The sequence below is a fragment of the Sarcophilus harrisii genome, chromosome 1 (genome assembly GCF_902635505.1).
Source record: "Sarcophilus harrisii chromosome 1, mSarHar1.11, whole genome shotgun sequence".
Taxonomy (NCBI): Eukaryota; Metazoa; Chordata; class Mammalia; order Dasyuromorphia; family Dasyuridae; genus Sarcophilus; species Sarcophilus harrisii.
In genome coordinates, this window is record NC_045426.1 from 8868688 (window position 1) to 8885909 (window position 17222).

Sequence of the window (17222 nt, forward strand, 5' to 3'; positions counted from 1 at the left end):
GTGTGAGTGTGTGTGTGTTTGTGTGTGTGTGTATGTATGTATGTGAGTGTGTGTGTGTGTGTGTATCTAGAAATATGTATATATGTGTGGGCACCTATATGCATATAGACTATATAGTAAGAAATCATATCCATATCCATATATATATATATATTACATATATTTGTGTACATATATTATACATATATTTGTATATTATATATATATATACACATACATACAAATATATATGTACACATAAACACACAAATATACAACACTTACTCTGGAATACTCTCCCAACTTGAACTTTTGGGATGGCTGCCGCCTCATGGTCTGGGGGTAACTCCATGGGGCTGTATTCCTAAAACTATAGCTTATGAGCCCCCACCGGTGTTCTTCCCCCGATCACCAAATAGAAATACATTTTAGCCAAGACATTTACTAAGATGGCATGCTACAGAGAAGGCATCGTAGCTACAAAGCATTCCCCCTCTAAACTGGAGGCGCACTCTTTCACAATGACACCCAACATTCATGGGCATAATAGGCACAAAATAGGTACAAAAATAAGGAGGCACATGCATAGGGACACATACTATTGCTCAGTCACACACACACACATATATAGTTATAGTTATTTCTTGATAATGATAGCAAAGTGCTTCACCATTTCCTTCTCTAGTGATCAGAGGTTAAATGACTTGCCTAGAATCACACAACTAACAAATGTCTGAGGTCAAATTTGAACTCAGACCCTGCTGGTTCTAGGCCCAGCGCTTTATCCACTGGGCCATTCAGCTGCTCCAGGGAATCCATCTGCCAAGCAACTGACCCAAAATCTTATTTCCCCTTGTGTAGTCCTTTCTGTGATCCACCTCTCAATTGCCAGGATTAGTTCTCCCTTAACTTCATAGTCTATTTCTTTCCTTTTGGGAATTTTCTTCTTTAAAATTTCCTCCCTCAGGTGACTCTGTAGCAATATCTCTGCTCCCTCAGTTCTGTTTCCAATTCTCAAACCAACAAACTCTAGAGCTTCTGGAGATGGTCTCTACTTGTGATCAATAGGGGAGAAAGTCGGCTCCCTTTGATTCCATAAGAGAAAAGCATTTGGGTCTCATAAAGGGATCAACAAGTGTCAGTGCTCTGGGTGCTTCTAGGTGGCTCAGTGGATAGAGCACTAAACTTGGTATTATGAAGTCCTGTTCAAGTGAAAAAAAGCATACACTTTGCAAACCTTAAAAACACTTCATAAATGTCTTCTACTATTGGCTACTAATTCAGGCAACTTCTGGGAGCCTCCGTTTCCTCATCTGCAAATTGAGGACAATAACATGGACCTCCCAAGTTTTTGTGAAGATCAAATGAAATAAAGTGATACACTTTAAACCTTAAGGTAGTATTTTGTTGCTGGCTACTTATTAATGTTGCTATTCCATACTGTGACTACAGCAACTAAAGCTATGTGAGGGGGAACTGCTTTCTTTCCATAAGAATAAGTTGGTACAAAATAATGCAGGAGTTGAAGATACAAAAAACTTGGGGAGTCGGGAAAGGTGTAATGTTCTAGTTGGTTTTCTGGAGGTCTTTGGATCAGCCTTCTTTCAGCAGAGTAATCACCAAGACAATATTCAGGGATAAAGTCCAAAGACTTTATTATGTCCTTCACAGCCTAGTTTCCTTGCCCGGGGACCTGGGCTAGCTTTCTGGAGGCCCTCCAGAGCCAGGTGTCTGGGTATCTGTGAGGGAGGCAGGAGGACCACCATGACGGTCTCTGTCTTGAAGTCTCCCTGAGTGGGGGAGCTTGTGCTCCAGCTTCCAGTCCTCTGTCTCCCCCAAGTCTGTTCCAGTCCTCCTTTAGGTCTGACTCTGGCCTCTTAAATTCTCTTTTACAATTAAATCCATTCATCCTTCTGAGTATAAGCCAATCATTCTATCACTAGGGAACCATTATTTGTCAAATTAATTCAATCATACTGAAGGAGAGAACTATTAGTCACGAGGCTAACCTAGATAACCACTGTCTTATCAATTCCATTGACTTAACGCCTTGTTTAAATCAATATTTAATAGAGGGTTTCAACCCTCTACAGAAAGGCATCATGTAGAAAGTTATATTAGCCCTTGAAGGGACCTAGGGATTCTAAGATTTGGAGAGGAGAGAGCGTTCCAGATTTAAGGGACAGTCAATGGAAAGACACAGGTGGGAGAAGTTAAATCATGTGTGAGAAAAATCATTTGGACCCATTTGGATGGAATGAGAAAAGCAAAGGGGGTGGGGGGGGAAGTGTTTTACTATCAATCAATCAATCAATGAGCATTCTTTTTTTTTTTATTTGTTTGTTTGTTTATTTAGGCCAAAGCAACTGAGGCCATGTGACTTGCCCAGAGTCATACAGCTACTTAAGTGTTAAGTGTCTGAGGTCAAATTTAAACTCAGGTCTTTCTGACTTTAGAGCTGGTGCTCCATACATTTTGACATCTAGCTGCATTCTCAATAATTATTTATTAAGCACCTACTGTGTGCCAGGCACTTCCTAATCATAGAGCATACAGAAAGAGGCATTCTACCCTCAAGGAAAGGATCTCTTCTAATGTTACAATGTATGGATTCAATAGGTACAATCTCATTTACTAAATTAACTGCATTTCACTTTTTGACAGAGAATGCCTTAATGTGAACTCACCAAAATTTTCAGCAAGGCCCCTGAGAAAGTAAATATTTTCTGTGATAAACGGATCATCTTGGACCAAAAGGGGGCTCAGTGGTAGGGGAGACCCCTCCACGGCCAGACTAAAAGGCCAATAGTTGATTTTGCTATAGAGCTCTTATTCAGTATCATCAAATGAGAAAGCTTAAAGGACTTTAGAGATCATTTAGCCCAAAACTCATTTGTAAAAAATATTTTCAATTGTTTTGGTATTATTAAAAATATTAATGACTTTTGCCATCACATCAAGTCATTTCTGAGCCCTCCACCTTTGTTTTAAGGACAGAAGAAATGAACAAGAATTTATATAGATCCACTGGAGGCCAAGAATTGTGCTAGCACTTTATAGATAACACCTCATTTGGTCCCCACAATAACTTGAAAAGTAAACATTATTATTACCCCCATTTTACAGTTGAAGAAACTAAGGCAGAGGTAAAGTGCCACACAATGAATGTGTGAGGATGGCTTTATATTCAGGTCTTTTTTTTTTTTTCTGATACACAATGGTTTTTTAGTTTCATTTTATATGTGGTGTTTCCCAAGAAGAGATGGGGCTAAGGTGATAAAAAGGAGGGAAAAAAAGTATTGCTTATACTTATGCATTTGGGAGATAGTTTAAATATACCTGATCTGTTCAAACAAAAGGTGATAATTAAAATATATGAGAGAAATTAAGTAAACTTTACTTGCCGATGTTGAGTTGTAGAAAGACTGGATTTTATGAGAAGATCTGGGTTTGACTTTTAGCTTTTATGGCCAAAACTAATTAAGGAAACTTAGAATTTTGCGCTCTCTCTCTCTCTCTCTCTCCTTATTATAGTTTTTTTTATATTGTAGCTTTTTATTTACAAGACATATGCATGGGTAATTTTTCAGCATTGACAATTGCAAAACTTTCTGTTCCACTTTTCCCCTCCTTCCCCCCACTCCCTCCCCTAGATGGCAAGTTGACCAATACATGTTAAATATGTTAAAGTATATGTTAAATACGATATATGTCTAGATACCCATACAGTTATTTTGGGCAATAATATCTCTTTCCAAAGATCTGCTTCCCAAAGAAGTCAACCTTCCCCAGGAATGCTACCTGGCCACGTGGGATACCTAAGATAATGGGCCAAGACCATATGCAGTCAGCATTTTTGTGCTCTTTCCTTCACGGTAAATAAACTAAGAGATAGCATTCCTAGTCTTTATCTGTCTGGCTCTGCTTTCTATAATTCTAATCCTCACTGTTCTTTTATTTTCGATTTGCTTTCCTCTTGTTAACAATCGCTCCTCTCATCTTTTCATCTTCCTTCCATATCCTGATATCCAACAAAGTCTGTCTTCCTTTTTCTGTTTTGTTTTTCTTTTCTTTTCTTTTCTTTTCTTTTTTTTTTATTACAGCTTTTTATTGACAGAACATATGCATGGTTAGTTTTTCAACATTGATCCTTGCAAAATCTTCTGTTCCAACTATTCCCCTCCTTCCCCCCACCCTTTCCTCTAGATGGCAGGCAGTCCCTTACATGTTAAACATGTTAAAGTACATCTTAATTATATTATATGTATACATATTTATACAGTTCTCTTGTTGCGCAAGAAAAATCGGATTTAGAAAGAAGGTAAAAATAACCTGGGAAGAAAAACTAAAATGCAAGCAAACAATAACAGAAGGAGTAGCAATGCTCTGTTGTGGTCCACACTCATTTCCCAGAGTTCTTTCGCTGGGTGTAGCTGGTTCTGTTCATCACTGATCAATTGGAACTGAATTAGATTACTCAGGTCTTCTTGACTCCAGGCCCAATGTTCTATCCACTATGGCACTAAAATGTCTCTGGTAACAAATGTGGGGAATAGATAAGGTGAAGAACTTACAGGAATGTATGAATTCTTTTTCTCTATTTTATTATTTCTGTGTTTCCCCTCTGACCTGTATAATATGTGTAGGTTCATATCTACTTGAGCCTTGGCCAGCTAGAACCATATTTACCTAACCTGAGCTGATGACATTTATTGGTATTTGACATTTATCGATATTTAGTCTATTAGCTGGACCACTGTCTGCTTGATTAAGCCTGAAGGCCTGACTTTCTGTTTCCTTGAAATCAGGAGATTTGGGGGAAATAGAAACCTTCCATTCCAATCTCCCCAAATAGCAACAACCAGTTAGATGCCTCCCCCTCCCCTTCTCAATGCTCTTATTTGTGATGTAATTTCTTGTATAAAAGCTGTGTATCTTTACTACTTCTTTAGCCCTCCTACCGAGAGCTTTCTCTTTCTTTCTCTTTCTTATCTTGCCATGGGATGGCTCATCCTCCAGAGGTTTTCAATAAACAACTTTTCTGCCTTCTACTGAGTGATCTCTGAGTAATCATCTTGGGTAAGGGTCTTCTACATCCCTCACACAAAGAAAAATAAGTAAAAATGCCCAATCCAATGACGACATGGGAAAACGTATAAAACATTGCCACTTCTCTGACATGTGGAAGGAGATATTGATCCTCCTGGGCCAGGGGTTCTTAACCTTTTTGGGGTCCTGTTCCCTTGGGCCACTTCAGGAAGCTTAGAGGCTTTCAGAATCACTTTATTAATACACAAATTAATACGAGGCTTATTAAAAGTCAAATTTATTGAAATAGTTATAATTTTCTTTTAATTTTCCAGACCTCAGCTTAAGAACCTAGGCCATCATTGGATTTTTGATTACTTAAAATTCACCTTCCTTTAATGCTCTCACCATTTGCATTCTTATATTTATGTATAATATTCTGTGGGTCCTGCACTTTTTTTTTGCCCAGGCCCTTCATTTTACCGGGCCCAAATTTAAACCTCAGGGAGTTTAAAGGATCTCTTTAAGTTTGTACAGGAAGTGTGAACCTAGGTACCAAGTAAGCCTTTAATGGAGTTCTCCGATGATCTGTTCTTGAATGAGTGAGGGAATAATGGATGAGGAGACATTTATTAAATGCTTACTATGTTCGAAGCTCTAGAAAAGCAGGACGGTTGCTGCTCTGAAGGCACTCACCGTTTAATGGGAGAGACAACACTTAGAGCTGAAAGTCAGATGGGTAAGTCCCATGGATCTCAAGGGCAATGGCAAAGTAGATGATCAGGTCTCTTCTTTTTTATTTATTCATTCATCCATTTATTTTTTTATTTATCTATCTATTCATTCATTCATTCATTTGTTCATCCATTTATTTATTTGTTTGTTTATTGCTGAGGCAATTGGGGGTAAGTGACTTGCCCAGGGTCATGTATTTGAGTTATGTATTTGAGATAAAATTTGAACTCAGGTCCTCCAGACTTCAGAGCTGGTGCTCTATCCACTCCTCCATCTAATTGCCCCAGGCCTCTTCTTGATTGGCATTTTTACTGATAAAATCCTTTCTTTTTGATGAGTCATTTTGGCAGGGCCAGGAATACTTGGGGTCCTGTTTTGTCCAATGTTGGAATCTTTACGAACTGTTAAGCCATTGGAATTGATAGAGACAATAATTATCTAATTTGGCATCATGGTTCAATATGATTGATTTGATCTTAGAAGGAGATATTTTGGGCCAGAACTTGAAACAAGGTACTAAGTACAGCTGATGGAAACAATGCTTGTGTTCACATCTTTAGAGAGCTCATAAGTATCTAAGTACTCAATGGAGTTCACACTTTTGGGAGATTTCAGGCTTAGTATGAGATATCCGAATTCACACCTCCCTTAGGGCCAGAGAGCACTCTGGGGGATAACCCAGAATCCCTCTCTCTCCAGAAGGTGGAGTTAACCTTTGGGAGATCACATATATGCAGGAAGCTCTTAGAACTTGGAGAAGAGTTTTTCTTAAGAGAGTTTTCTTGGGAACATTGACTGGGGTCGGAGAGGAGCACTCTGGGAGGAAGCCTACAAGCCCTATCTTCGAGGCAAGAGATTCATTGCATCTTCCAACTTGGTGCTGGCTGGAGGCTGAAGAAAGCAGAGGCAGAAGCCAAGGACAAAGCTGCAAGAGCTCAAGCAGAGAGATAGTTCTCTGAGCTAACCGGGCTATATTGAAGGACACAATAAAAGATCTGAACTTTTATCACCTGACTGTGTTTTGGAAAAAGAAACCCCAACAATCCAGTGGTTTCTATCAGAGATTTAGATGGCATAAAGTTGGCACAAGGTCCCAAGGATGTCTCAGGTAATAATGTCATCCTTAACTGCTCCTCAGGACTGGTGTGAGGTACTTTGAAATAGAAGCCCTTTAAATAAAATGAAAGTCCTTTAAAGTGTAGATCCCAAATAATTTACAAATAAATGTAAGAGCTTCTTCTGCTTCCTCAGTGAACACCTTGTATTAGACCTGATGAGATTCTGTCCTTCAGTCCCTGAGCATTTGGGCGGACTCCCCAAAAATGGGACTGCGAGATGCTCTGATCGACAGCAAACCCCCCCCCCCCAATCTATCTCTTCTTTTGCCTTAATTTCCACATTAGTAAAATGGGTTCAGCTGGATTTGATGGAAGGGACAGCTAGTTAAAACTAACAGAGCGTTTTGCAATCCCATTTTTTGGGAGTCTGCCCAAATGCTCAGGGACAATTCATGGGCAAACATGATTGCCCATGCATGTGGAAGGCTTGATGGGTGGATCCTATCCTGCACATGCACACACACACACACACACACACTAGCACACACACTCACTCACACACATATACTCACACACACACACGTCAGGTTAGTTCACTCTTGCTGCCACTTGGTGATCTGATCCACTGTGGCATGGGGATTTGGGGTGTAAACTTGACCCTCTCTTGCAATAATTGGGACATCTCTCCTTCCACCTTAGAAAGGGAAACCCAAGAAAGCCTGGCAGCCGACAGCTGGTTGCTCTCGTTCAGGGTCTCGGTCATTGTCTTTGTGTCTCAGACCCTTGGGCGTGAGACCGATGAAATTCCCGGCCCTTTCTCAGAGTTTCAAATGCATGAAATGAGCTACACGGGGGCTCCAAAGGAAGCTTAGGGGGGTGACAATAAAAAGGTTGCTGTTTCCTGAGTTCATCCCATCCTGTCCCACATCTGTCCTTGGATCTCTGGGATTGAGGTCGCATTGTAGAAGGGGGTAGGTCCCTGAGAAGAGCAGAGAAGTTCAGCTGGGCGGCTGGTACAGAACACAGAGGGGGGAGCCCCTGGGACCCCGGGTTGGGTGTCCTGCTTTGTCTTCTCCCCCTGGAGGAATATATACCTTGAAAAGTTGAGACTTTGGGGAGTTGTCAGAGAGAACTCAGAGCCAAGTCCGAATTGTTCCTACACTATATAGCGTGTTTGTAAAGCACTAGTAAGTAACAGCTGTTATTATTGAGGGTGAGTGGCTGGGTTTAAGTTCAAACTTACTAACTGTGTTATCCTGGGAAAGTCATTTCACCCTCTAAGTTTCTTCTTCATCTGTAAAATGGGTTGGAAAAGGAAATGGCAAACCACTCCATTATCTTCTCCAAGAAAAATTCAAATGGGATCACGGACATGATCTGATCATGGACATGAACTGAAACAACGGAACAACAACAATAAAACCCCAGTCTCAAACTTCTTGACCTGCTGACTCAGTTAGTAAAGCTGGGCTATCACACCATGATCCGCTCACTTTATGATTGTCAATAGTTACACTAATATAATAACAATCCCATCGTTATGGAAGCAGAATTTGAACTTGGGTCTCACCGTCCTTCTGGTTTCTCTAAGACATAATAATTCACCATCATTTAAAGCTTCCCCATCCACTCCCGATGACACCGCCATGTAGGCGGGAGGTGGATTATTTCCTGCATTTGACAGAGAAAGAAACAGATTTTGAGAGATGAGCTGCCTTAACCAGCTTATGGAGCCGACCGGGTCAGGGATGGGATGGAACCCCACGGCTGCGCCAGGGTGCAAAGAGTACCAGATCTGTGTTTAGAAGACAGGGGTTTAAGTCCAGGTTTGCAGTTCATTTCCTTGTGGATCCTTGGGCCATTCATGCCCTACTGGCCTCAGTTTCCTGCTCTGTAAACTGAAGGGAATGGAGCAGATTCTTGCTGTCTAGGGCCCTTTTCAGCTCTAGCTGCAAGTACTGCAAGTCCAGTGAGCATTCTATGCCTCCCCAGTCTCCAGGCCCCTTGGGAGAGGGGCATGCTGGCACAAAAATGAGATCAGGCAGACCAAGCAAACTTCCCCGCCTCCCTTGTTTTTTTGGGCTCTGCCCTGGCTAGGGCACATGGGGCCCAAGGCATCTCTGGGCAGGCACTGACCGGCTGACTTATTTTTGAAAGCAGCCAGCTGCTCCTCCGGGGAGTCCCGCTCCGATGCCCAATTGTGCACCCCTGGCCAGCCGCCCGGGCACGCATCCCCATCGGGCCGCTCCAGGAAGTCCTCCCCTCCCCAAGAAGTTCTACCACTCCTACAGGGCCCTTCCAGCTCCAGGATATCGTCTCTCCTTCCCACCTCCCTTCCCACAGCCCCACCTGGAATGCCTAGTCATCTTGGCTTGCAAGTTGAGAGCTCGGGCTCTGGGGCAGAGCCAGGACTCCACCCAGAGGTGCCACCGGAGAGCCCTGTGGCCAGCCTTGTGCTTCTCTGTGGGCGGGCGGGTGGGGAGACAAAGAAGCGTGCAAGGACAAGCAGCTACCTCACTGGAAAAGGGATGGGACTGCAGTCCAACCCCTGGCCTGGTGTTCAGTCCTTTCAGTCATGTCCGACTTCTCAGGGCCCTACTTGGGGTTTTCTTGATGGAGATAGCAGGTTTGTCATTTCCTCCCCCAGCTTCTTCCTTCTCCATCTCCAGCTCCAGCAAGAAAATTAGATGAGGAAACTGAGGCAAACAATGACTTGCCCAGGATCCCACAGCCAGAGAGTGTCTGTGGTTACATTTGAACTCAGGAAAATGAATCTCCCAGATTCGCCCAGCACTCTGTGCACCCCCTCACAATCCCAAATCCCACCCCAGAAAGCTCTGAAAGAGGAGCCTTGTTATGATATCCTGAGTTCAAAGCCAGACTCTGCTCTCCAAGCTCTCTGACTTCTCTCGGTCCCTCTTTCATCCCCTATAAGTGAGGGGGGGGTTGACAAAGTTAGGAAGGAGTTCTTGACCTGGGGAACATGAACATTAAAGATAAAATTTTGATCAGCATTTCAATATGAGTGATTATTGTTCTAATTCTATGCATTTTATTTTGTTCATTTAAAAATATGCTGAAAGGGGCAGCTAGTTAGTGCAGTGGATAGAGCACCAGCCCTGAAGTCAGGATGACCTGAGTTCAAATCTTGCCTCAGACACTTAACACTTCCTAGCTGTGTGACCCTGGGCAAGTCACTTAACCCCAATTGCCTTACCAAAAAAATTAAAAATAAAAAAAATATGCTTAAAATCAATATTTGTGGAATTGCACATGTTTAACATATATTGGATTACTTGGCATCTAGGGAAGAGGGGGAAGAGAGGGAAAATTCAGAACACAAGATTTTGTGAGGGTGAATGTTAAAAAATCCATGTATATATTTTGAAAGTAAAAAGCTTAATAAAAAATGCTAAAATAACTGTAGGAACATGTATACATATATTGTATTGAACTTATACTTTAGCATATTTAACATGTATTGGTCAACCTGCCATCTGGGGGAGGGGGTGGAGGGAAGAAGGGAAAAAGGTGGAACAGAAGGTTTGACAATAGTCAATGCTGAAAAATTACCCATGCATAGAACTTGTAAATAAAAAGCTATTAAAAAATAAGCACTCACAAAAAAAAAAACAAAAAAGATGCTGAAATTCCAGTAGATGTGGGGTGGAAAGCGCCATCCACATCCAGAGAGAGCATTGTGGAGACTGAGTGTGGATCAAGGCAAAGTGTTTTCACTTTTTTGTTGCTGTTTGTTCACTTTGTTTTTTCACTTTGGACCTGATTTTTCTACTGCAACATGGAGAATATGGAAATATGTTTAAAAGAATTGGACATGTTTAAATTGCTTGCTGGGGAAGGAGGAAGGAGGGAGAGGGGGAGGAAAAGATTGGAACAAAAGGTTTTGCAGAGGTGAATGTTGAAAACTATCTTTGCATGTATTTGGAAAAATGAAATATTACTTACAATTTTTAAATATGTTGCGAAGGGGTTCATGGGATTTCCTAGGCTAATCACCAAAGGGTTCAAGGCACAAAAAAGGTTAAGAATATCTAGACTATATAATAGCAGTAGCAGAGATTCATGTAAAGATTTAATATTTACAAAATGTTTTAATATATTGAATTAATTTCTGGAATTATTAAATAGGGGCAGGCAACTCAGTACTTTGGGTACTCCCCAGAGAATGCCACAATGACTGTAGAAAGAAGTGCTTCAATCACATTTTAATAAGGCACAGAGACAAAGGGTAAGAAGGGAGAAGCCATAGAGGCAAAGGATATGGGGACTGGGTGGGATAGTGGAAAAGGCAGAGAGGAGAACGGGGAGAATCAATTATGTAGCCATGGATTAGAATTGGGAGCACTCAACAGATGGACTTAGATGGTGACAAAAGAGGTGGGGAATGGGAGGCGTTTGGGGTTTCATTTTTATAGGATTGGTGGGAGACTAATTCTTTTTTTTTTTTTAATTAAAGCTTTTTATTTTCAAAACATATGCATGGATAATTTTCAACATTCACCCTTGAAAAACTTTGTGTTCCAAAATTTTTCCCTCCCTTCCTCATCCCCTCCCCTAAATGGCAAATAATCCAATATATGCTAAACACGTGCAATTCTTGTACACATATTTCCACAATTATTGTGCTGCACAAGAAAAATCAGACTAAAAAGAAAAAAAAATGAGTAAGAAAACAAGATGCAAGCAAACAACAGCACAAAGAGTGAAAATACCATGTTGTGATCCACACTCAGTCCCCACAGTCTCTCTCTGGGTGCAGATGGCTCTCTCCATCACAAGACCATTGGAATTGGAGACTAACTAATTCTTAACTCTACCACGTTGGGGTTAGTTCACTGACAGGTACATCCACATCATCTCAAAGTTATCAGCAACATCTGGGGCTCTCCTGGGCTTGCTGTGTGTGAAATTTGGATCTTATCTGAAGCTTCCGGAGAACGGCAGTTAGCAGGATTAAAAGGATCTGCCAGCAAGGTCTAGATGGCTGCCTCTGATCTAGCATGTAGCCACAGGATGGGATTTTTACCTAATCATAGAGTGTGCAAGTTCTGTTCCTTTGATCTATGGGATGGTCTGTAAGTGACTTCTGCCTTCTCCCTTTGCAGTCTCACTTCTTGCTCTTGTACCTTTGTGCTAGCTACTTATAAATGTCCTTGCTGTTGTTATTTGCCCTTCAGTCTCCAAAATGACCAAGATACCATGGCCATGCAAGTGAATTGGATTTAAGGGAGGGAAGGCTGTGTAAGGTCACCAGTCGTCTGGATCCAGTGGCCAGATATAGATCAGGATGACTGAAGATGGCACTGGAAGCAGTGAGACAGCTAGTTGAGTCAGTGGATGGATCACTAGCCCTGGAGTCTAGAGGACCTAAATTCAAATTGATACCTATTAACTATATGATCCTGGGAAAATACTTAACCCCAGTTGAACCCCAGTGAACAAAAATTGCATTAATAGTGATTTAGAGCATAAATTTACTTGCTAAACTTCGGGGGTGTGAGATTAGAAAGACCTGAACAAGATACATTTAACATATGTACATTATTGTTCAATCTAAGCAATAATTCAGGTGGGTCTAAATATCTTCACTTTACAGGTAAGAAAATGGAGTTGTAGATTGGTAAATGTATATTATTTATAATATATTAATATATTATTGATATATTACTATAATATATATTATATATATTTATACATATTTATATTTACATATTTATAGCTCTGCTATATCACACAGCTAGCATATATCAGAGGAAGGATTTGAACTCAAGTTTTCCTGACTCCAATGCCAGGCTTACGCTGTGCTGTCTCTCCATGTAGAAATGATCAGGAACATCAGGTCTGGGTTCCACTGAAGTCATCAGCCAAACATGTCTTGGAGCTTTCCCTATACTTGACACTGATAAAGAAATCGATTCTTCGAGGTAGCTGGTGGTACCATGGATAGAGCACTGGGCCTGGAGCCCAGGAAATCTAAATTCAGATCTGGTCTCACACACTTACTGGGTGCCTCCAGGTAAGTCCCTTAAACCTTTGCCTCCATTTCCTGGTCTAAAAAGGCCATGACAGTAGCACCCACCTCCCAAAGTTGTTATGAGGACCAAATGAGATAATATTTGTAAAGCTCTTAGCATGTGCTAGGCACTTAATGAGTATTTGTACCCTCTGATCATTGGGACACAATTGCCAGTGTATGGGAAAAGGTGAAGAACTTACAGATTAAGCACATATTGATCAGAGACTGTTAGCTAAAGTAGATCAAGCCTATAGATCTCAGTTTCAGCTTCTCCGGAGTCACATGATTTTAGATAAGGCCTGGACTACATTCTATTGTGGCCAAAGAAGCTGTACATCATCTTATTTACTGCATCCCACTGACCAAATTGGAGAATACAGGCTTATGTGACCAATCACAACATATAGAGGGTGGGATTTTGGAGGTTCTTTGTATAAAATGTATAAAAGCTATAAGCATTTTCAAGGCCCTGGCCCTCTCCTTTGTGAATTCAGTTCACAGACCAGGATGGGATCCGCTTCTCAAGATTTTAATAAATAATTTTACTTTCTATGAGTGATCTCTGTAGTAGTCAATTTGGGTAGGTCTTTTTGTCCCAAACACCAGGTTCTGCTCTTTCCTGGGTGACCACTCCTCTCATTCATGGGATCCCTCAAGATTCTGCGCTAGGTCCTCTTCACTATTTTTTATCATCTCATTTTTTTTTTCTGATTATAAAGCAAATTGATTTAATATACATTTCTTTATGAAGCATGTTGAGAGAAAAATCAGAATCAAAGGGAAAAACCATGAGAGAGAGAAAAAAAAAAGACAGAAGAAAAAGGAAAAAAGTGAACATAACATGTGTTGATTGACATTCAGTCTCCATCTTCACTGTCTACACTATTTCCTTTAATGATCTCATCAGCTCCCAGGGATTTAATTACCATGTCTATGCAGGATTATCTACTCTTTCTATACTGTCCCAATTTCTCTGTTGATGATGTCCAATCTTGTATCTCCCACCATCTTTCAGACAAGTTAAATTGTATGTTCAATAGGCATCTTAACCTGAAACCCTTGTTCCACTGGTATGGGAATTTCCCTATTGGTAGAAATAAACATCTGCCCCAGGTGAGGTGGGGCAGGAGTTGGGGACAGTCAAGAGCTTCAGTTCTCAGCCAGTTCTGCCTTTGGGGACTCTTCAAGTAAAATCTTCTTTGAGTTTAGTCTTGAGCCAGCTTTGAGCTTTGAGAGAGAAGAGGAAAAAAGACCAATCTTACTTTGGGTTACCAAAGAAAAAGATTCTGGAAGACTCAAGAGGAGCAGGAAGTTTTAGTCACTTTCCTGTCCCCAGGTTGCATCCTCGAGGCTTTGGGGAGGTTCCATGTGGGAGAGTTGCCGAAAGTTCTCTCTTGGTTGAACTGAGTTATCTCACTCCCAGTGGGAGAGCAGCACCCCGGATAGCCTGGCATTTCTTCTCCTTTGGAGGCCTTCTCCAATTTCTGTTTTGCTAAGATTTAGATAAAGGGGCTTCTTTGCTATTTATTATGTGTCAAAAATATAGTTATTTTATTAATATTGTTATATATAATATATAAATATAATTATTACACAACAATATAATGATAAAAATTGAATGAAGTGAACAGTGAAAGCTGTCTCACAAGATAGAAACAGTATTCTAAAGAATGAATGAGGGTCAGCTGGGTCCCAGGGCCAGGTTTCTCTCTCCAGACATCATGTGATTTTAGAGGAGTGGGACTTTTCTTTGTGAGACTAAGAAAAGGGGTCACCTTGGCACTGAAACTCCCAAATAAGGTAAATCAGTAATCCTAAAGATGTGGTTGGTTGAAAGTTTTCCTCATTTATGACTTAGAATGTGAGGTCATTTGTCCTGGCTAATCAGGACAAAGATCCAGCCTAGAGGGAGTGTTAGCCCCAGTCCCTATATAATTCTTGTCTTTTGACTGGGCCTTGCCTCTCCTTCCCCATCTGTTTAAGGGAGGAAGGAGATTCTCTTTCTTACAAGATTGTAATAAAATTTACTTCTGCTTTTGCCTTAAGAAATCTTGATTTATTTGAGCTGATGGTCTTGTCCCACACAATATGATGATAATCAGTAATTAATTAATATATTATTGATAAATTATTAATAATTATATAGCAAAAGTATAGGGAATATACTCATTTACATTGTGGAAGTGATCGATGGGAAAGAGTCAAAAATTGGATATAGACCTTGGGATCTACCTTTCCCCCCAAAATGACAAAGGAAGCAAAAGTTAGGTTGAGCCATATTTACAGGAACAGATAAATTTTAGCCTGTATGCCCTGTCTCTAAGGAGAGCAGGATGGTGACCTTTGTCCCCAGCTTCCTGTTCTTCTCCTTGCAGGAATAAAAGTCCCCCTTGGAGAAAGGGGAAGGGGAAGAAGAGGCTGCAGATGTCCCTTCTGCCTCCCTTTGAGCCACACAAGATGGCAGGCCCTTTACCACACATGTAGAAGCCACCATCTTTCTCATCATTACATGTGAACATATCTTTACACACAGGCATTCTGTAGGAATATAACTTTGCATTGTTTATATTTTGCAAGATCCTACAATTTGGGGAGAAAGTGTTATTTCCCCCCCTAATTGTTTGGACAATTTGCTCTCAGTCCAGGGCTTCTTTATTATTATTAGCCCTTTTTTTAAGGCTAGTCTGTTGTATTTCAAATAGAGCTTCTAGATCACACCTTTTAAGACCAAAATCTTTGAATGGCCAATAAAAAAAAACCCAATCCTAGCCAGAGTTTTGGATTTTGATGGATAGAAGTTAAGTATAATTAGCAATTGTTTTCTACCCCCCACCAGGTTAAGACTTGGAGATTTTTCCTCTCCTCAATCCTACCTCCCACAGGGTGTTTTCTATTTGTGGGAGTTTTGTGATGGTAAATCCTAAAGCCATCCTCTTTTGTCTTTTGTGAATGAATGAGGCCGGGGAAATGCCCTGAATTTGGAAAGAATGGTTTTTTTGCTTGCATTGTTTCTCTCTCCTCCCCCCCCTCCCATTTTTGCTTTTGGCAATTCCCTGAGATCAGATTAATTTCAAAAACAAGATTAAGCCTTCCCTTTCTGGGAAAAAATTTTGATTGAATATCTTTCTTTTATTTTTTTTTTCCAGAAATAGAATTTTTTTTAAAGCTATCATTTTGTTTATACTATATTATATCCTTGGTTATATCCTGAAATTGTTATTTCAAAGTAATTTTGATTATGTTACATTGGGACATGTAAGAAGCTTATTCTGGCTTGATTTTATCCTCCTGTTATGCAGTTGCTGTATGTATCAATACAGTGTATTTTTGGAAAGTCTGAATGCTACTAAATGTCTAATTATTACTTGCTAAATGCTGATAAATGGAAGTTTTTGGTTCTGTTTTTATATTTGAATGAATGTCTTTTGCTGTACCATTGTATGGTTCAGCATGCTAGATTAATCAGAGAGGCCATTTGTTATAACACTGTACATTTGTCATTGTGTTAATATTTGTGTATTAATGTGGGCACATCTGGAGCAATCTCTAGAAAAGCAAGAGTAAGGATCATGGATCATTAGATCTCGACATCAGAAATAGAGTCAGATGTTAAGAATGATGACAGTTTAAGGCTATTTGGAAGAAAAGTGAAAGGTTTAGAAGAATGAACAATAGAGGCCATGGATGTTAAGGCAGGGGAGACAATTTAGGATTTTTTTTTAAATTGTGTCTGAGGATTTTGACCATAGAAACATGCCTCGGCCCTTGAGGCAGAGTGTGTGGACCCTGGAAGAAAAGAGATAAGGGCAAGAGAGAGGGGAAGGGCAAAATGGAGGCAAGGCAAATCCATCTGATCAAGCCTCATTTTAATGGGTGCAATAGTACAGATATGTATAGCATTGTTCAAACACAGTACAGGGTGGGGGTCCTAGACAAAGGACTGGTATCCCGCCCAAGGATGAGCTGCTCAGATGTTTCAGGTGGCAGGAAGCTCTATGATGGGATTAGGGGATGCCTAGATATCTGCCTATTCAAAGTTAGGATGTGATTAGGAGATTCCTATTCAGGAAGTCTTTGGTATAATGTGATTAGGAGATTTCAACCTATTCAAGGTTGGCCTTATGTGGCTGTAGATTAGTGACTGACAGCTCCCCACAGAAACGTGCTCGAAGAATTAACAGTAAGAAGTGGGAATTTCAGACTTATGCATGCATCACTTTACAAAGTAGTAAGCCTCTTTCCTGGTTAAAGCTGGGTGGTGCAGTGAATAGAACACTTGCCTGTGTGTGTGTGTGTGTGTGTGTGTGTGTGTGTGTGTAGTTGAAGAGCTTCCAGCAGCTGAACTTCCAAGGACATTTAACTTCCTCTTCTGTATTTTTAGTTTC